This window comes from Tympanuchus pallidicinctus, unplaced genomic scaffold, assembly GCF_026119805.1.
Source record: "Tympanuchus pallidicinctus isolate F22 unplaced genomic scaffold, pur_lepc_1.0 scaffold5, whole genome shotgun sequence".
Classification (NCBI taxonomy): Eukaryota; Metazoa; Chordata; class Aves; order Galliformes; family Phasianidae; genus Tympanuchus; species Tympanuchus pallidicinctus.
In genome coordinates this window covers 18,211,717-18,233,775 of record NW_026294769.1, presented here as the reverse complement: position 1 = coordinate 18,233,775, position 22,059 = coordinate 18,211,717, and the positions used below count along the sequence as shown (strand labels likewise).

General features: G+C 39.6%; 2 long non-coding RNA genes across 3 annotated transcripts in view; one reads left to right on the top strand and one right to left on the bottom strand.

Annotated features, from left to right (window-relative positions):
- The first annotated feature begins 2,246 nt into the window (after positions 1-2,246).
- On the top strand, positions 2,247-10,454 carry LOC128091170 (uncharacterized). The gene is made up of 3 exons (XR_008211276.1): positions 2,247-2,403; positions 9,096-9,253; positions 9,408-10,454. It is a non-coding gene; the product is annotated as an uncharacterized LOC128091170 (long non-coding RNA).
- Positions 10,347-22,059, bottom strand: part of LOC128091173 (uncharacterized) — a 28,936-nt gene continuing 17,223 nt past the window's right edge. Inside the window, exons 2-6 of one of the 2 annotated variants that reach the window (XR_008211283.1) lie at positions 20,850-20,945; positions 16,838-16,950; positions 15,889-15,950; positions 14,490-15,606; positions 13,764-13,847 (exon numbers count right to left, since the gene is read on the bottom strand). This is a non-coding gene — a long non-coding RNA (uncharacterized LOC128091173). Of the gene's footprint in view, positions 10,468-11,809; positions 11,898-13,763; positions 13,848-14,489; positions 15,607-15,888; positions 15,951-16,837; positions 16,951-20,849; positions 20,946-22,059 lie in introns of those variants that run through there. The other variant, XR_008211282.1, reaches the window with a different exon arrangement.

Below are 22,059 nucleotides of genomic sequence, written 5' to 3'. Positions count from 1 at the left end.
CAGTATCTGAGATGCTTTAGGCAAGTCTGCAAATAGGTTTCCTAGGAAATGAGATGAACGAAAATATAATGACCTTGAAACTACCCCCCCAAAAGTCCCAAGTATTTAGCAACCTGGCTCAGAAGTGGTAATTACATAAAAAATACAAAAGATCCTTAATTGCTTCAGTTACAGTGTATCTAGGCAGGTCAGTTACTGTACACAGCTGCAAAAAATGGTACGTGATTAATAGGGAGTTGCTTATGATAGCATTAACTAGCTAGTGTATAGTGCAAAACACTCATTTCTTTTCCAATTAAAGAAAAAAATCTGGTTTTGATTAGGCTCTTCAGAAGGTCTAAGTCTGTAGCAGAAAAATATTCCACTTTCACATTGTTAAATGTTTTTGTCAAGGACCAAGCAGCATACATGGAAAACAGAAAGGACTAAGTGAAATAGTATTTGAAAATGCTGCAAATATCAAAATAATACAGTTAAAACCATTCTGGCCATCCAAGTTTGTTGGTTACGAAAGAATAAATCAGTTCAAATAAATAAGACTAATACATGTGTGTCTCCAAAGTCTGAATGAGGCACAAATTTTCCCTGTGATTTGTTAAACTGCAGTTAGTCATCTTTTTCATGTAGTTTGAAACTCATCCCTGCAAAGTTTGAAGCAGAAAACATTCTAAAGTCATACAACTGAACTCACAATACTTCAAAATTGGAGTTTGGATGGAGGTGTTTGGATGGTTATAGCCACAGGATTGTTGTCAACAGTTTTATGCCCAGGTCATGAGGCCAGTCATGTGTGGCGTCCCCCAGGAGGTCAGTCTTGGGACCAGTGCTCTTCAACATCTTTATCAATGATGTAGACAGTGGGATTGAGCGCACCCTCAGCAAGTTTGCAAATGACACCAAGTTGAGTGATGCAGTTGACACAATAGAAGAGAGGAATGCCATCAGAGGGACCTGCACACGATTGAAAAATGTGCACATGAGAATTTAAAGAGATTTAACAAGGCCATGTGCAAGGTGTTGCATTTGGGTCTAGGCAATCCCAGATATGAGCACAGTGGGAGGAGAACTCACTGAGAGCAATCCTGCTGAGAAAGACTTGGGAGTCCTGATGGACAAAAAGCTGGACATGAGCCAGCAGTGTGCTCTTGCACTCCAAAAGGCCAACTGTGTTCTGGGCTGCATCAAAAGACGGATGGCCAGCAGGGCTAGGGAGCTGACTGTCCAACATTTTTTAGCTGATCTGATAATGATAGGAAAGGGAGAATGACTTTAAACTAAAAGAGGGGAGATTTAGGTTAGATGACAGGGAGAAATTCTTTACTCAGATTGTGGTGAGGCACTGGCACAGCAGTCCAGAGAAGCTGTGGTGCCCCATCCCTGAAGGCACTCAAGGCCAGGTTGGATGGGGACCTGGGCAGCTGAGCTGGTGGGGGGCAGCCCTGCCCACAGTTGGGAGGTTGGAACTAGATGATCTTTAAGTTACCTTCCAACATAAGACATTCTATAATTCTATGAACATAGTTGTGCAGTCCCAAGAGATCAGGGGAAAACACTGAACTGGATGGAGAGCCCTCCAGATTTGTGAACTTCTTGGATTTGTACAGCAGCAGGTTTCCCAAGTTGGGAAAAATGTGCAGCCGTGGTCTTTGGAGCATTAAAATGGACTTAGTGGGTGTGTGTGCGCACCTACTGAAAATACAACCTGGTCCAATGTGATTTCCAAACCTGAGTACTCCCTGGGCTTGCTCTCAACATGTTCATGCGCTCTGCTGAGCTCTTGGTGTTATGCATCTGTGTTTGGGGAGGGACCAGGCTGGGGGCAAGTGCCAGCTATCAGAGTGCTGGAATCTTGAACATTTGTGGATTTCCTTCTCCTTTCATTTCTCAGAAGGTGCACAAAACACTACCAATTCAGTCTTCATTCCTGACTTCGTTCATCACTTCACTGAGGTGGACTGAGCATCTAACTCAGTCCCTGATTAAGGATTCTTCTCACAGATCTCTGTATTTCAACTAGCTTGCTCCACATGTTCAACATGAACTTGATCATAGTAGCTAGAAAGTGACAGATTTACATAGTAAAAGCTAATATTCTAAGAAATGGAACAAAACCTTTAAATAAACATTACTGCGACAAGGGGCTTTTAAAGCTGTTCTGCATATCTCACTCACCCCCACAGCCCTGTTGTATGGGAACTGCTGACTCACAGCCTGAACCTCTGATTGATCACCTGAGGCGAGCCATGAGTCAGCCACAGGGGCACAGCTGAAGGCAATTCACCTATGCTGCCGGAAGGGGTGGAGCCTGGCTCCTAGACCTATTTAAGAGCTGGCTACCAGGGGGGAAGGATCTCTTCTGGAGATTGCCTCTTCTGGTGTTTTGTGAGTGTGCCCAGGCTAGGGGTAAGCTTTCTATTTATTCTCCTTTGTTATCATAGTCTGCTTTGCCTAACTCTCTTGTTTATTTTGTGATTATAACATCCTAAAATTCTTTGATTATACACCTGTCATCACTTAGGAGCAAAAAGTTAAAAGATATTTTTCTAATTTCTGGTGTGCTTGTGTATTCATATTCAGACACACTGAATTTAAGTCCTGGCCAATTTGTAGTTTTCAGACAGAGCAACAGTTTTTAAAGCCATTGTAAGTGCCTTATTATCTATTATCTCCTAGTGTGGATTTAAAGGCAGAACAAACTTATTCAGCATTATGATTTGACCAGTAATGTTGTCCCCAATATTGAGTGATCAAATACCACAGCATTAGATCAAGCACTGGGAAGAAGCCTAGGGAGAGATTTTCAGAAGTGAACGCAGACCTGAATGATGCTCTGCTTATCATGAGGATTGTGGAAAGAGACAGGGGAGAGTTGGGATACAGAGAATGCATCCTTGGGATCTCCTTGGAACAATCCTGAGTGATTTTACCGGAGAACTGCTCTTGAAGTCTTATTGAAGCAGTCTGGTGCCCTTAGAAAGGCATAAACATTGCCTAGGTCTGTGGCTGCTCTGATTGTCTATGTCCAATTTCTAGGTGGACAGTGATTTTCAAGGGATGCCTTTCCTATATCCATTACTACTGTAGATTGCCACTCACAAGATCAAAAATACATTATATTTAAAACTGAAATACAGAACAGAGAGGGTGTCCCCTCAAGAGATAACTGCACAAAACAATATTAACTGCGAGGCAGGTCAAATGTTCACTGACACATCTTGACAATGCCCCTGTTCTTTACATTGACTCTGTTTGATTAAACTGATTGAAATGCATTTCATACTTGCGCTTTGTCAGTCTATATTTTGGGCTTCATGAATAAAATGACACTAGATTGACTTACTCAGATACTTCACATAGCTTGTCATGTTCAATTAATTAATGTTGCGTGTACAGCGTGAGAATATGGAGATTTATCTTTTCATTTCTGTATTTGTTTTATAACTAAATAAGAGGATGATAAAGCATTAAATAGGTGGACAACAGGCACTTTAAATGCTTTCATTTCTTTAGAAACATACAACATAAATTTTAGAGATACACTTCTAAATCATAAATCATTAGTTAAAACAGGAATATTGCAGTCTGAGAGTCGTGAATAAAACCAGTTATTTTTTCTTTTTTCCTTTTTTGTAATGGATAGAAACAGATCATACTTGCTATTATTCTTTAGAAATCTGAACATGGATAATTTTAGTAAATCCCCAAAGTCTTAAGAGGAGATTTTGTCCTGAAAAGGCTTGTGATATGAATAGTGAAGTCATTAGAATTTTATTAATTTTAGTGACAACAGAGTGGTGCTTCCACTGTTTCGCTAAATAATACCCATTTGGACTTTTGGAGTTTCTTATAATATCCAACCCTGTTCTTCTTAAATATTTATCTTTAACAATGCTGAAGTCTATTTTAGGGCAATTCTTATTGCACTAAAGAAAAAAAAAGTGTAAAACATGAATGGCATAAATTAGTTCTACCAATGAAATCAGAAGCGAAGATGTGAATGAACTGTATTTTTAGGTGAGAAGCATCAAATATGGTTGTCATTCAAACAGATGCAAAACAGTCAAATACACTATTCCATGCAGAAACTGTTTAAAGCCCCTTTCCTCTTCTATTCCCTAGTTATGAGACATGTGTAATGGCAGATAAGTCATCTATAAACTGGCTCATACATTACTTTATTTCAGCAGTAATGGGAGTCCAGAGCCTTTTGCTAAAAGTTTGTTCACTGTATTTATAGCTTATATGCCATGAAAAAATATTTGTATAACAGTGCCTGGGGAAGTACACACTTTTCCTCATGTACTAGACTGTCTGAGCTCCATGGATCACTATCCCTCTTTTTCTCCATCTGAAAGTGGAGATGCATATAATGTGCAGAGCCCAATAAGATTTATCCCAGGGTAATCAAAATCGGCTGAGTTACACTCAGTGATCACAGAATTATGGAAGGGGGTGAGAAGAGACCTCTGGAGATCATCTAGTCCAACTCCCTGTGAAAGGACGTTCCTTACAAAGGTTACAATGAGTTCCTTTCAAGTTGGGATATTCTGTGATAGTACAAGGAGGGAGGACAGCAGAGAAGAGATGAAGGAGGGGAAGATGTGGGGAAGTAGGGTAAAAGGGAGTCACGGAAGCAAAGGAAGGAAAATACCAAAAGATATGGGCAGATGTAACAGACTCTAGAAGCAATGAAACTTTCATGTCAGCAACCAGAAATGACAAAACAAGCTTTATCAGGCAGCCTCGTATTTTAAAAATTAGTCTGCAGGTTGAAGCCAGTGTGTCTAATGAAGAATATGACAAAGTACACAGCTATGTGTAAGACTTGTAATAATGCATTTTGATATCAAACCATGCTCACACTGGAGTTACATTGCAACTCAACTGCAATATTTCTTTCATCCAATAATCATGGGACATTTTAAAAATCAATTTGTTCTGGTCCATGACAATATTTTCTTCAGTGTTCAAGAGCTGTCTTGTGTGCAATAAATGAGTTGTCCTTTAAGCTCCTTTTATACAGAAACTAAATAGCTTATTTAATCACTCACACTTACATAGGTTTTACAGACTTGCACTTCTTTTCTGAACTCCTCTCCTACACAAAACTGTTTGGTACACAGAGACTAGGAAGGATGTGAGTGGCAGCTTCCTTAAGACAGTACCACCTCCTATTGCTACTTTACAACTGCACTTTTCACAGAGAATGCTCAAGCACACTTATCCTGAGACAACAGAGATTCACGTTCTGCTGTTTAGTCACATTTGACTCTAATTCAGTCACCACTTTCCAGATCATTCTTTGCAAATAACAGGTTATTGCATTTTATCAGGTATTTTTTGTACAGACTAAGTCCAGACATATTGTTCTCATAACTGATTAATCCTTGCTCCCACTATTATTTTCCAACACCATGCTTACATTTTTGCCTGGATGAATGCACTGGAGCTACTCAAGACAGTTCCCAATGGTTCACTGCTATGAGCGTCCCTTGATGATGTTGATTACCCACTGACTGTATTAGAATGAGAACAGAACAGCAGTGGTGCATGTCTGTGCAGGTGTTGGGAAGCTGTTACTCCACTCAAACAAACTAAATTTACTGTAGTCCACAGGGTCCTTTACAGGACCACTTGTGCCCATGTACTCTTCTTCTGATGGATGTTAAGTGGCATTCACACCATTCACATTTCATTTCTTGTGTGGACATATTTATTTGTTCAAAAACAGGATCTCCTGTTCTCCTGAATCTTTCCTATTCATTATTTAATATTTTCATCCATTAAAATCCTTGTCCTTGTTTAAGTTATTTTTACAGTAGTCACATAAATACCATGCCATGAGCAACACTCCAACAGTCAAAGCAAAATGTTTCTGGGGGCAGTTTCCACATCTTCACACCATCTATGCATCAGGCAGCAGCCTGTATAATAAATGAACAGTTCAATATATTATGAACAGTATTTATTTGTGTTGCTGCTGATTACCAAAGAACAGGAGTTAATTTTGTGCCAATGAATAATCGAACCAGCCTTGCTATCCTCAGTATAGATTAATTAGTTTAGACTAACCACATTTCACTGTAATCACAGTACTTAAAAGACTAAACTTCACAGTGAAATTTGCTCAGACAAAATTTGTTCATGCTTGTCTTCAAAAAGGGCCGAAAAGATGATCCTGGTAGATACAGACCTATCAGTCTCACCTTGGTTCCAGGAAAGGTTATGGAATGGGTAATATCAGAAGCCATCATTGATCAATTAAAGGTCAACCAGGTGGCTGGGCCCTGCATTCATAAACCCAGCATGGTATGGTATTTATGAATGGTAGATCCTGTTTGACCTGAACCTGACTTCATGCTATGACAAGGTAACTGCTTAGTGGATGAAGGTAAGGATGAAGGTATCGATGTGGTCTATCTGGACTTTAGTAAATACTTTGACACTGTCCCTCACAACATCTTCATGGAGAAGCTGGCTGCCCATGGTTTGGATGGGCATATGTTCTGCTGGGTGAAACACTGGCTGGATAGCCTGGCCCAAAGAGTTGCAGTCAATGGAGTTAAATCCAGTTGGAAGCCAGTCATGAGCAGTGTCCCCCAGGGCTCGGTATTGAGATATAACATCTTTATCAGTGATCCTGATGAGGGGATTGAGTGCATTCTCAGTAAGTTTGCAGATGACACCAAGCTGGGAGGGAGTGTTGATTTGCTGGAGGGTAGAAAGGCACTACAGAGGGATCTAGATAGACTGGATCGATGGATCAAGGCAAACCATGAGAGTTTCAATAGGGCCAAATGTCAGGTCCTGCATTTTGTTCGCAACAACCTCGGGAAACCCTATAGGCTTGGGGAGGAGTAGACGGAAAGCTGCCTGACAGAAAGGGACCTTTGTGTACTGATGGACAGTCGGCTGAATATGAGCCAGCAGTGTGCCCAGATGGCCAAGAAGGCCAATGGCATCCTGGCTTGTATCAGGAATGGTGTGGTGAGCAGGACTAGGGAAGTCATCCTGCCCCTGCACTCAGCACTAGTGAGGCCTCACCTCAAGTACTGTGTTCAGTTTTGGGCACCTCAGTACAGAAAGGACATTGAGGTGCTGGAGCACGTCCATAGAAAGTCAACAAGGCTGGTGAAAGGCTTGGAGAATGTGCCCTATGAGGAGAGACTGAAGGAACTGGGGCTGTTCAGTCTGAGGAAAAAGAGGCTGAGGAGAGACCTCATCACTCTCATCAAATACCTGGAAGGTGATTGCAATGAGAGCAGGGTTGGTCTCTTCTCACTGCTCTCAGGTGACAGGGTGAGGGGAAATGGCCTCAAGTTGCAGCAGGGGAGGTTTGGGTTGGATATCAGGAAAAACTTCTGTACAGAAAGGGTGGTTACGCACTGGAATAGGCTCCCCAGAGAGGTGGTTGAGTCACTTTCCCTGGATATGTTTAAAAACCATTTGGATGTGGTGCTCAGGGACATGATTTAGGAGAGGGTTGCTAGAGTTAGGGTAATATGGTTAGGTCATGGTTGGACTCAATGATCATTAAGGTCTTTTCAAACCTGAGCAATTCTGTGATTCTAAAATTGCCTTTAGCTTGAATTAGCCTCTGTGTGTACTGCAGAGAAGTAATGCCAGCACCAAACTCTAGGCAGATTTTAGAAGATCTAAGAACACCCCCAAGTCACAGTAAAAGCAAACAAGCTGTGAAGCCGTTCCTGCAGATACAATACTGTGGCATTTGTATGGTACATTTTTTGCATTGTGCAAAGTAAAAACAAATTTCCAGCTTAGAATTTTGGGTAGACAGTCCCTCTGCCTTCAGAGTGTGAATGGTACTATCGGTTTTTTTATTTTCTACTGTCTGTTATAGTGAAATACAAGATCAGGAAGTATAAAATTGTATATCCTGGTAACCGGAGGCACCAGAAGGATTTAACATGACAAAACCACCAGAGAGCATATAAGGTGAACAGGGGGGCTGTCACATGGGTGGGGCTGGACCTCCCCCATCTTGTTGCTTCTTTCTAATCCCATCAACATTTCCCAGGCCATGAATGCTAACACCACAAGAAAAAAGGCTCAGTGACAAAAGTTAATAGCAATAGAATACAGTACAGCTGCTTATTCAATATCAGATGTGAATTAATTGGATGATATTGCAAACAAATTTGAGACAGTTTCAGATTTAGTCTGTCTTCACTGTGTAACACAAACAAAAGCTCATATATTGTGAGCAATTTACTAGGATACTTGCCTACAGCTCTGTGTAGCAGCTAAACAATTGGTTTGGCATTTTCAAAGAAACTGAACTGGTTCCCATGCTTCTTCAGTACATCTAAATTAAAAGTATACTTATCTGTATTTGTAAAGTGCTAAATCCTTTTGTATTTCATGTTTCATTTAAGCCTTCTTCCTGTGATATTGCCAATGACTAAGAAAGATGGATTTCAGTGCACTGTCTGCTGCTTCCAGATGTACACATAATAGATGTCACTAAACATGAAATTTCAGATTTGTTTCACGTAGACAAATATGTTCAACTTGTAAATCTTAATGTTAAAACCAAAATGGATGATTTTTTTTTTCCTTCTGTATCATAAAAGTCCAGTTATTAAGATAGTCAGTATCCTTGCTTAGTTAATATAGAAAGGAGAGAGGAAATACCTGAAACACTGGTATATTGACAAGTGGAGTTTATATCTGGATTTTACATCTTTAAAAAGAATGTTATTTTGTTACAGAAAACAAGAGATGGTTTCTGTGTAGTTTCCTTCAGACTCGTTAGTTCCTACTGTCTTCACTGATGATGAACGTGTAAATCTGAATAAATATTTTAGTCCTGAGACAAAGAAAAAAGAAATAGAAGCATTTTGTTTTCAGTGTCTGTGCAATTCTGACTTATTTTCTTATACAGATGAATCTACTGGTCACTCTTGGAATAAGTTAGCTTTTCTGGACCTGAATATATAGCCCCTAAGAGACTTTTTGTCTGGTACTTGGATAGAAGAGTGAAAGAGAGCCAGCCATTTTATTCCCAGTGTGTTTTGCTGCATTTCCTGAGTGAACAAACCCTTTTCTGATCATGTGTTTCCCTGCCTCTTCAGAGGAGTGTGGAGATGTGGAGTTTTCCAGCCTTTCATGGCAGGAAAGAGAGTTATTTTTCAAGGAAGATCTCTCAAGCCTTTTCTGTTGACATGATCCACTGAGCATAGCATCTCATGCTTGGGAAAGTTACCTGCTCTACTTCTGCCCACATTTCCAGGTAAAGCAATACAGTATCTAAACGCCTGCTTCTTATCTCAGCTACACCTTGGCAGACTTGCACCTGTATATCAGAAATATGTCTATAAAAAAGTACAGACAAATGTGCTGATTCCCTTCTCTTTGCCATTTCTTTTTCAAACCTCTTTTGATAGTTTCCAGCAAGAAAGAGCGTGAGGAGTGTGTGCAAACACTTGTTCTCCACATTAAGCCTGACTGAACGATTTCTCTGCTATTCTGAGCTTCTGGTGAACTGAAAATTACCAGCTGTACTGATTTGTGACAAACAGTGTGTGTATGCATACACATGCGCATGTATGTACATGTGTGTATGTGCAGTCTGGAGAAGAAGAAACAAAGAGATTAACATCATCATATGTGATGAAAATAAATTCATGTTTATGATCCAGTTACACGAAATACAAATGCAAGCAACAGCTTATGGTTAAAAAGTATTTATTGGAGCCCTCACATTGGCGTATTATGGACTGTATGCTGAACAAGGAATTCTCTAATTCATTTATTTGCTGAGATACTGTAAACGAATAGGGAATCAAATACATAAGTACAGTCGTCATTGCTCAAATTTGGAAAAGAAAATGAGCTTGGGTTAGGGAAGAATACAGCTATGCTACTTGCACTTAATATCACAGGATGGCTGACCCACTCTAGCTGTGTTCAGAGTTATCAATAACAAGATAATCTTGTAATATTTTGCTTAATAAATGTAATAATGCTTAACACACACACACACAAAAGATTAGAAGAAATCAAGTTATCCAGGCTCAACAAGCTAACACTCCTCAGCTGATTTGCAGTGACAAATGGTAACTCATTAAACTACATAACATATTTGCCACCCTTTGAAGTCTATGCTCTTAAAAGTAAAATGGTAACAACCAAAGCTTTTTTAAAATCAGTGTTATGTCACCCCTTGCATGTCAAAATAAACCACAGTACCTATAAAAAACATGTGGTAGCAACTCAAATCCCTAAATCCTTGCCAAAAGTTGACTTCAATAGCTGTCTACAGAGTCTGCCAGAATATTGTCAGCCAACTCATACCATGTGTGCCTTGTAGGGTAGTGGCTTCAAAAGGACATCAGATTTGCCAAAATCTCTCCATCTTTCAGACGTAATCTTTGCCATCACTCATGAAATGTAGTGACATCTAACAGGAAGGAAATACATGATGGTCATCAGCACAGGGCACACCTAAGAGAAAACAAAGAATGGTTTTAGACCTTGAATAGGAGCACTTTGTGTTGTCAAAATATAATTATCCAGACTAGGATGTATCATTACATCCTGAAATAACACTTTTAAAAACACTTCCTGCGAGCTGTGCTTACCAGAGAACCTGGGAGCCAACCACTCCTTTTAGGAGTTCAGACATTTATCTGAATTCCATAATTGATTTTCTCAAAGGATGTTTATAAACACAGTGTGAAAACTGCCTCTTTTCTGAACAAGCCTGTCTAACCTGTTCCTCCAACAGGACTGCTCTTAGAGAAGGCCTCTCCTCAGAGATTTTAAATACAGCCCATCTTTAACCTAAAATGTGCTGTTTTGGACTGGGAGATGGGCAAGAAGTGCAGAATTTGAAATTCAGAAGTGTGATTGTAATTTCACTGTAATCATAATCAGATGGCCACTGCATGAGAAACGAGGAGTTCTATGCTATAACTGAAGTCAGACCACTGCATATAGGACAAGCGTTTAGTACCGTACAGTTCCAGTAGGCATATGGGAGAACCTTCCTACTTTTGCAAATGAAATTTGATGTCTTTTATTTCACCTAGCAGAATAGACAAGAACATAGACCATCGGTCTGCTTATGGGTTGAGAAGGCAGTATGAGTGATGGTTAGATGCAGAATCCATTCTAGGGAATGTAGTTCTTGTGTCTCTTTCATGAACTCAGAATCTCAGGATGGGCTAGCAAAAGATCACTGACAAACTTAGAAAGAACTCTGATAATCCCCATTATCAGTGTCATTTGCTCTGCCCTGAGGATTTTTCAAATCTGAACTTGTACATAGATTTGCATTCAATATCTATGTGTCTGGGGTTACAGGGACAGTGCTCTGCTTTGGCAAAATGAGCAAGAAGCAATGAAAGCTTGCATACTGGGCAGAATTACTTGAATGAGACAATCTACAAAGGATGCAAGAGAAGTTGAGGCAAAAGATACAATGAGAGCAGAAAGAAAAGGAAGAAAGAGACTAAGCAAAGAAAAGTGGAATGGACAAATGGGTAGCTAAAAAGGGAAGGCTGACAAAAGCAGCGTGGGAGCCTGCAAACCATTATATATTATAGATTTGCACACCAAACAGATGTAAAGGATTGGAATGAGTTTGATAACTGAAATGGACAGTGTGGGAAAAGAAAGAAATATCCAGTTCTATTGAGGCTGAGGCTGGGTGTGAGTTCATTTCACAGAAAAATTTTAACATCAGGGAACACTTTGTGCTGATGTGTAAAGAGAATACTGGCAACAACTCTGCCAATGATGGCATGATGTGTATGGAGCAGTGGGGAGGTAGGGGGATGCATACGTGGAAGACAAGAGCAGGTAGTTGGTAGAGAACTCCCCCTCCTCCCTTTGTCATCAAGGTGATTAAGGAACTTCTCTGTGGCTCTGTCCTGGTCCCATCAGAGAAAGAATCCAGTTAGCTTTCTCAAAATGGCAGAACTAATTAAAAACGGGATCAACTTCAGAGGAACATAAAAGACACAAAAATCTGTCTCTTTAATGATATCCCCTACATCCTTTACTGGCAGGGTTTCTGCTAATCTAATACCTGTTAATTTTCTTTCTAATTAGGGCTACAGCTCACCAGAGGCTGTTTTATACTTAATTTGTTGGGGTTTTATTATATGGCTCAACAGTCAGCCAACCACTGCATGCATCATGTGATCCTGGTTGAGATCTTTTAGGCATTACTGCACACTGAGGCCCTTGGAGAGAACGTGCCACTACAATTTGTGAGTCACCCGTTCTTGCTCTGCCTAGGTCTTGTCATGTGTGTGCTTGTCAGGATTCATCTCCATCTCCATTACCCTTGGGGCAGAAGTCATAGTTTGTTTCTGCTCACTTGTCTGATTTTTAGCAGATCATATTCCCATCTTCAGAAACCTAAACAAGTGCCATCTTTGGAGTATTTAAGGTGGAATTCTAAGCACTGATCAAATTCAACTCAGAAACATCTTTTAATTTACATAAAGTATTGCCAGTTTAAACATTTTTTTAAGGCACAGGAAGACTGCTATACAAATGAAAATAATTAATTCAGAAGTATTCTTTACTGTTCCCAAAAAGAAAGTAGCCATTTTTCCTTATCTGTCATTTTGTTATATATTTACTTGCAAGGCATTACAATAAAGATGAGCCAGATTTTATTTTTCTGAAACACATCTGATATCTTTCCTAGCTCTGTTTTTGCCAGAAAGCTTTGCAAAAAAAATTATAACTGGGAAATAATCAGGAGAAAAATAAAAGTAGATCACAGATAAGCAAAGTACATGGTGCTTTAGAAAGCAGAACTCTATAGCACATTACTAAGTGATCATAAGCCAGCCCAAGGAACTCATTAATTTTTGGTTTTTAGGATGTCAGTTTCTGGGTAACCAATGGTATTAGTATAGCATTGGCCAGCCCCAAACTAGTGACTAAAGAAGGTCAGCAATGTCTGTTAAATTGCAAACCTCAGGCCCCATCTCTGTGGATGGAATCCATGTTATGTAATCTCAAAACAACACATGAATTCCAGAGAACTACCATCCTGCTTATGTTAGTCCACAAAACATAACTTTAATGCAAGCAATTCCCATGACTTTGTCTCTACCACTCTTGCAAAAACAGTATAAAGGCAAAAAACCTATCTCTACAGCCATCATAGAATCATAGAATCTCCAAGTTTGGTAAAGACCTACAAGGTCATCCAGTCCAACTGTCCACCTCTCACCAATAGTTCTCACTAACCAAAGTCCCTCAACACAACGTCTAAACGTTCCTTGCACTCCTCCAGGATCAGTGACTCCACCACCTCCCTGGGCAGCCCACTCCAGTGCCTGACCACTCTTTCAGAGAAGCAGTATTTCCTAACATCCAGCCTGAATTTCCCCTGGTGCAACTTTAGTAAAGTTCTGCTCTCCCTCCTGTTGTCTGGTAGGGTTTTACTGAAAGAGAAGGAGAGCACTAAAGCCAAAGATATTTGTTATTGTTGAAAATCTTCACAAACAATGAATAAAAAGTAAAATTAAAATAATGAATAAAAATTCATTCATGTCACTAAATAACCTAATCAGCCCATCTAGCCATATGCCTCGTAGTTTTCAATATACGAGCTTACTGTAGCTAGCTCAAGAGAATAACTGTTTTAGACCTGATTTTGTCTACAGAAGCTAGTTAAAGACAATCTTCAATTTGGATGGGAAAAACACAGGAATTAGAATTCCTAGATAGAGAAGTTTAGTGAAATATCAGAAAGGAAGCTGGACTTTTACTTACTGTGTAGAGATGCGCAAGATGTAGCTGACAATTCAGAAAAGCAATTGAGTTACTTTTCCATCAGTCATGGAAGACCAATTTTTCTAGGAACACAGAAGTTAGGGTACAAGATAACGTATTGTTTCAATTCTATCCAGCAAAAGAAATTATGCTCAACTAAAAAAAAACCCATATCAGCTGGAAAAGTTCTGCAGCACCTTTGCATTGAAGAGCACAAAGCACAGGAAAACAGACAATTCAAACCTGACCAGCAAACCTCATGGAAATGAAGGAGCTACAGATGGGGAGAGGTGTTGTACTGGACCATAACCATAACCATAACCATATTTTTCTGAACAAGCCCTTGAACAACAGGAAAAAATAGAGGGCACACCTGCACAATACACATTCAAAATATGTATGTCACATCGCGTTTGGTAGGCCCAGTGTACATATGCTTCTCAGAAAGACAGCAAATATATGCTGGGAGTCTTCAGACAGAACTGTTCCTATTCCTGACCAGGAAGTCTCTAACCTGGAGGTCAGCAGAACTGTTGAGGAAGAATGTACCAAGGGAATAATTATTCCAGAACTGGTCTGTTCTCCTGTTCTTCTGCGGGCACCTGCTTATTGGCTCCTCTTGGACAGAAAATGCCAGAATGGCTGGAACTTTTCCACACAGAAGGCATCTCTTAATTACCTACTCGCTTTCCACCAGCCTCCCACCTTCAGCTCTTTTTACTCACAGTATTTCACTTCCTGTCCTCCTTAAGAGGGACTGCAAACATCAAGAGACATTACTGCTAATGCGATCATCAATGACTGTTGCTGAATATCCGTGCAGAAACGTGTGTTACGCACAGGAAAGCGAATAGAAAAATATCCAGCTCTCCCTCCCTCTCCATTCCTCCACCTATAATACAAAGTCACAGAATCTGCACCCCAGTATCTCCTGCCAGAAGGCTATTTACGTTTTTTGGGGCAGGGCTAGGGCAAGTCATGCCACAGTAGCACTCCTTGCCCATACTGTACATGTAAACACTAATATGCATGTAAACGCCTGATTTTAGCCAGGACTTCTTGGATCTGCAAGAATAAGGAAAAGGGCAAATTTCATTTCATGTACACATGGCAGTCAAAATCATCATGGTTCTGTCTGGGTTAATTTAATTCCTCACAAGAGCAACAGAGGGAAGGTCAGGAAGTGGAAGCACCTCTACCCTTTTAAGACAAACTGTAGCCTTTCATCTCCTGGAGTCCCAAACTGTCCCTGGTTTTTACTCTTACAATGTAACCTCCATTTTGCAAGGGAGCGGTGGGGGACAGATGCAAGTTATCAAATAGTATTGGTTCCCATATGAAGCCAGAAACACAAGCAAGCAAGGGAGGGTCAGCTCTGACAGAGTCAGACACAATCACCAGGCAAGTTCACAACATCAAGGCAGGTCCAACACCAAGCTAGGAACTCAGTCCATAAATTAGGATCCAGCCAGATGAAAAAAGATGAAAAGGGCCCATTGCCAGGCATTGCTGTAACACAGCTGGAGCTATAAGCAGGCATATTTATAGCATAACTTGGGCAGGGTCTGAGACGTAACGCAGTCCTTGAGTGGAGGGAATAGAGGGGGGTGCTTATCAGTGATGCTTATCAGTGCTATTAAGAGCATTCATGCACACAGGCTCTTGACACAGTTTTTCTAGGAGCTGTGCATCAGAAGAGGTGAAAAAGAGCCAAGAGAGTTTGGCCTGAGCCAAGGAATACCCAATGAAGTAATGAGCCCCAGCTGCTCCAGTGAGTCTAACGCTGCAGTGGTGTCAGACAGGCTCAGCTATTTCCTGTCCCGGAGTTTTGCCCCAGAACATCTGAAAAACAAACAAACAATGGTTAGGGCCAATCTGCAATGACCATGCCCAAGAGAAGAGGCAGTCAGCCAACATGACATTTGCTTTCCTCACACCAAGAAAAGCCAGGAGCGAACTAACTCTTACGGGGGACTAGGAGAATATTAAAGGCCTCAGATTACACTAGATTTAAAGACAATCTGCAAAGACTTTAAAATTTAGCACAAAGTACCATCTTAATAGAGTGTTTTCATTATGCTTGGTTTCTACGCAAGAGCACAGAATTACTTTTGTATTTCTCACCTTTTGTTGTTTTCAAATTCATCCTTAGGATTCTGATCATGACTTTTTTTAATTGAATTTCTCTACAAGAAAACAAGTAGTTGGGTGAGCACTGGAACTGATGCAGCCTAATTTTGAACAGCATTTGCTCTTGTGATAACTGACTTATAAACTTCTTAACCCCACTATTAATGACTAGAAAGGGTGTCTATGCAGGAATTAAAACTTTGCTGAGGAGCCAACAGCCGTTGTCTCTGAACGAAGCAAGGAACAGAGTACGTTCATTGTCTCTGGTCCTCTGTCAGAACTTAACCAAAACTGACAAGCTCACACAAAAGGTATATACACACATTAAAAAAGGCAAAGAGAAAAGAAAAAACAAAGCAGGATTGCATGAATCTCATTCCTTACAAAAGTAAGCAAAAAAAGGGAAAATGTCAATCACAAAACGGGCACCCTTGAAATTGTTTTCACAACAAGGCTGGAAACGTTCTGCAAAATCAGAAAAGTGGGGGTTCTGAATGGATACATGAATGGAACAATAAATAAGATATTAATATCTTATATTTCCTTGTAATACGTTGATCAAATGTCTGCAGAAATTGAGTAACTTATGCCTTAGTCTCTGAGGCAAGAGAATAATGACTTTTGTATAATGGGAGTATTATAAAGGTTTTGAGTCTTGCTCAAGATCAGAGAGCAATAGTTGAGAAAAATACCTGAGCCATAATGCCTAAAACTATTGGAGAGAGAAAATTATATCTTTATTCTTTGCCCTTTAATAATAGAGCAGGAATAGAGAGAATAATAATAGGGGCTTCATCGCATTTGATGAAGTAGAACAGTGGCCAGCTATATTTTTGTAATCCACATAGGTTAGGGAAGATAGGAATAATTCCTTGATTTTTTTTTTTAACATAATATTTAGCAATAAAAGAATGATATAAAAGACCATCATCTTTTGGTATACCTTTATGCTTCAAACTGTAATAAACTTCTCCTTCCCTGCTTGTGAATCATGGTATATGTAGGTCACTATGAAAGTAATGCCTCCTTTTTTTTCTCTGTTTATTTCTGTGGAAACTAGAACAGATACAGAGCGCACAATAACATTATTTAATAGAGCAAATTCTCAGCTACAAAACACCGCTTTTCAGCATAGTCACATTTCCACCAGCAATGAACAAGAGCATGCCATGCCTGTAAAAATCTACATGGCCATCCAGAACATGGCTTGTCTTTCACAACTGTTGCCACTGCTAAAACATACCACTCACCACCTCAACATGCTCATATCCACTGTTTGGTCTCCATAAACATTCAGTAAGCATCGATGAATGTCAGTGAGTGCACTTTTTCTGCATGGAGGAGTTCAGTCACATACCTTTGCTCCATCTGCAATTCCATGTCAGACACCATTTTGTCAGATTGCCCCCCTCCTGCCATCTTTCACATAGTAACAACATGTAACGAAATATTGGGAAGGTTCAACCTTTACTGCCATACCACCAAGATTCACCTCTGAGGGTGTGGGCCAACATAATAAAATAGGAGGCATTATTTTCAGAGCAGCCCTCATAGAAGTTGTGGTTAGAAAAGTTCTCAAAAGTCTACCTAGTTCTTTTAACTCACATCCAGCCATACTTGAGAGATACTTGCCTAAAGCAATGGCAAATAGCAACTTTAATGATGGAAATGTAACAGCTTTCCTAGGAACTATAATTAAGTACTAGAATGCCCTTTAATATTTTTTTCCTTTGATTTGGTCTGAATCTCCTTTACTGCAGTTTACCTACAGTTTATTTTGTTCATATTTAGATCTATTGTGCTATCTATTTTGAATGCTTCCAGAACAGACCATTCTTTCCTGTATTGGTACAACTGAGCAATATTTTATACCTGAGGACCCCACCCTCCTTTGAAGTTCTCTTCTGAGATTTTGTGGTTTTTTTTAATTTCTTGCTGGTCACAGTCTCCAGTTATTCTTTTTTCTCTGCAGAGCACTTCTATATTTGGCCCACATAAACTCTGAAGTATTATGCCCAAAATGCCATGGAACACTCCAGCTGAATTTTTTCCATCACACACAGTTTGTTACCTCCAGATCCTTTAGTTTTATTTGTTCTTGTGCAAGCTCTGGCAGCAGATCTTTATGCATAGAAGAGAAGATAGACAGAAAGACAGAAAGACATACAGAAGAGTTCAGAAAACAAAAATTTAACTTCATTTCCTCCTAATTGGTGCATTACTACAAGCACTACAGATGTTCATAAGGTCCTTTAGAATTCAAAGACTTTTCAGGCATCCTCTTGTTATAACATCCTACTCATCTCCTGGCAAAAACCAATTCTCCATTTCAGCATGATAATACTTGCAAATTTTCTTCAAGTTCTAGTTCTTCAAGTGAATTCCTGAAGTTTATTCCTCCATATTTGCAAGTGAGTCCAGTGTGACCTTTAAGGAACAAAGCAATTAATAAAGCTCCATATACTCATTTCAGCTGGATCAAGCTATTGATATTGTATAGTAGAAATTACTTCTGTAAATAGCACGATAAACACCGAATGCCCTAATACTTTTTTTTTTTTTTTTAAATGTAATTTCAGCAAGTATCTGAAAAAAAAAAACTGTAGAAAATAGTCTTTTCTTTTAGTCTACTCTCCTTCAACAAAAGCTGAGGATGTTCCAGATGGAATGTGATTTCACAGTGCAGCCATGAGGCTGAAGCTCCTGCTGGTCACACTGCTCTTCAACCTAACTGGAAGTTACTTCTCATAATGAACCGCAGACAAAAATTCTGACTGACTGCACTAAGTAGAGCTAAAAATAGAGAATTTTCTGTTAGCAAGAAATTTTTGTGAGACACATTAAGCTATATTAGTGGGCTGATATCCTAGAATGACCTGGTTTTCAAAATAATCTTAGTACAGCCACCACTGAACACTTTCTAATCTTGTTCCAACACAAAATCTGTGTTTGCAGGATGCTTTCTATAGGCTCTGGGCAGCTTCAGTGATTCATGGTTCTGTGACAAATTCATCACAAAGAAAGTATTCCAGCCACAGACCTTGGAAGTATGTTCCAAGACTTTTAAAATCTTAATCTCAGTTCTGTGATAGGAACATGCAGAGTTTTCAGAGCCTCCTGGGGCTTTCAGACTTACAGCTTTAGGAAGCTTCACACTCTGGTCATATTTGGCAATCCATAGTTAGGAAATACTGAACAGGTCCAGAGAAGCTGTGCCCCATCCATGGAGGTGCTCAAGGCCAGGTTGGATGGAGCCATGGGCAGCTGAACTGGTGGCAGCCATGCCTACAGCAGGGAATGGGCTGAGTGAGCTTTAAGGTTCCTTCCAGCCCAAACCATTCTGAGATTCCATGATTCCCCTTTGGATTTCCTCTGAAACACTCTGAAATACCTGCTTTGCCAGGAATCCAGCAAGTCCAACAGGAATTCTACAAAAAAATTTCTACAAAACATCTTTAAACACTGTTTAAAATCAATTAAAAATACTTGGAAAATACTCAGGCTCAACAAATATTTAACTGATCAAAACCTAAGAAACTGAGAAATTTCCGATTACTGTTCAAGCAGAACATTTGACCTCAAAAGAGAAAATATGTGTACATATAGTTTTCAGAGCTGGTCTTCGTCCAGCAGCCTGGTGTTTTCCTTGCCTCACTTCAGAGTTGGAAAGACGAAAGAGAGAGGAGAAGAGGACACTAGATATTCACAGTTCCATTTGCTAACAGCACAGTGGCACTTACTTTCTGATTTTACAAAAGACATGCAATTTTTTATATTACATTGTCTAAAACATGGTTTCACTGAAATTCTAAACATACATGGCTACACTGAGCTTTTTTCCTACAAAATTTCCTTCTGTTCATACTGTAAACTCCATGCATCTTTCATACTGTTTTTGAACCAAGATGAAAAGAGCTATTGATCTTCCATTGTCTTGTGTATCCTGTCTTCTAGTCTTTTACTTGCTTCTTCTAAAATAGAGGATCAACCCCCAAAACCATATCTACATTAAATATAAAATAGCGTCTTGTAAGCTGTAGCCCTAATTAGAGAGAAAATTAACAGGTATTAGATTAGCAGAAACCCTGCCAGTAAAGGATGTAGGGGATATCATTAAAGAGACGGATTTTTGTGTGTGTTTTATGTTCCTCTGAAGTTGATCCCGTTTTTAATTACCTCTGCCATTATGAGAAAGCTAACTGGATTCTTTCTCTGATGGGACCAGGACAGAGCCACAGAGAGGTTCATTAATCATCTTGGATGACAAAGGGAGGAGGGGGAGTTCTCTACCAACTACTTGCTCTTCCACATACATATCCCCACTGCTCTGTTCATGTAGTGCTATCACACATCAAGAGTCTAATAAAATCCTTTTAGATTATTGCCCTCTTGTCAAGTTCCTCCAACTTGACATTTCACATGTACTCCTCAAAATACCTATTCAGAACAGCTTCCAGTTCTGACTGCTCTAGTACTACAAAATAATATCTCCATCTATACATGATCTTCTAATCATGAGTCCTGTCAGACAATCAAACTAGCATGATGGCAACTACAAAGGTCATCACATCTTAACTGTTAAGTTATGCAAATTGAAGATACATCATCTGAACCTTCACAGTTATATGTGTACCTCTTAAAGCAACAGATGGGATAGAAGAAATTGCATAGAGCAGTAGAAGGAAGGAAAGCTGGGCTAATAGTTAATGCACAGAGAGGCAGTGTTGTCAATTTAGTGGGCAGAATGCTTTGAATTAGACCCTTCAATTAGAAGCCTGTTGAAACTATCAGGAGTTTGGGTAAAAGATACAATTGCTAGCTTTGCATGGTAGGTCTCAGTAAACTAACAATCAGATTTTATCCAGTGAAAACAGTGCTAATTCTTTCCCTTTTTGTGGCAGAAACCATAGAAAAAGGTGGAGAAAAAGGTAGAGAAAAAATAAATTTGTGCAAACCTGATCAATATCCATACATCTACCAGAGAAAAATCAGTAAACTTCGGACATGGCTGATCCAAGATGGAGTTTCAGTAGATTAATATCCAGCAGAAGCTGCTTGAAAGAAATGGTTACCATCAAAAGGTGGCTGAAATGTTCCTTTAGAAATTACTTGGTTCAGTGTTCAGTAACCTTGAATAAACATGGATTGGACTGTCACAGTAGAGAAATTGAGACCAGACAGCCCAATTTTTAAATACATCTTAGCAATATAGACTAATGATAAGGAAGAAATGTTTACAAATTCACTTCTCCATTTCTCACATTATTGCAAACAAAATGCAAATCAACTACAAAAAAAATCCAATAAGTAGCATCATGTGGATTCAAAATCATGTATAGCACATCCTTCACTTCTAAAGTAGTGTTCTGTTGATGTCCAACATTCATATCAAAAGTGACCTTTCAGATCTCAAGAGTGATAGTGCATTGCATTGCTCATTTCTGTTCATTTTTGTTTTTCATTATTCTATGGTAAAATCCTGGACCTAGTGAAGTCATTACAACTTTTATCATTTATTTCAATATTGCCTTTTGACTGATCTTCTCAAAGAACACAGGAAAACTCCTTTCTGAAAACAAACAAACAAACAAAAGCGTATAAAATGCATAATGCAATACAAACGTGAAGAAAAGATACTCATTCCTCTGTATCACTGCTTTAACGTTAATATTATTAGGTACAGAATCATAGAATAGACTCATAGAAAGGTTTAGGTTTTATGAGACATTAAAAATAATCCAGTTCCAATCCCTCCGCCTCGGTCAGGGACCCCTTCCACTAGACCATGTTGCTCAAAGCCCCATGCAGTGTGGCCTTGAACACTTACAGGGACGGAGCAACGACTTTTTTGGGCAGCCTTTTCCACTGCTTCACCACCCTCTGAGTAAAGAATTTTTTTCTTTATATCTAATCTAAATCTACATTATTAATTTATTGCCATTACCTCTTGCAGTTACTACATTCCCAGACAAAGGGTCCCTCAATAGCTTTCTTGTAGATCCTGTTTAGGTGTCAAAGATCTGTCAAAGGCATAAAGGTCTCCCCAGTACCTTCTCTTCTCCAGGCTGAACAAGCCCAGCTCACTCAGCCTGTCTTTGCTACAGCCCTCTGATCATACTCATGGCCTGAAAGGTCCATGTCTTTCCTTTGTTGGGGACCTCAGAC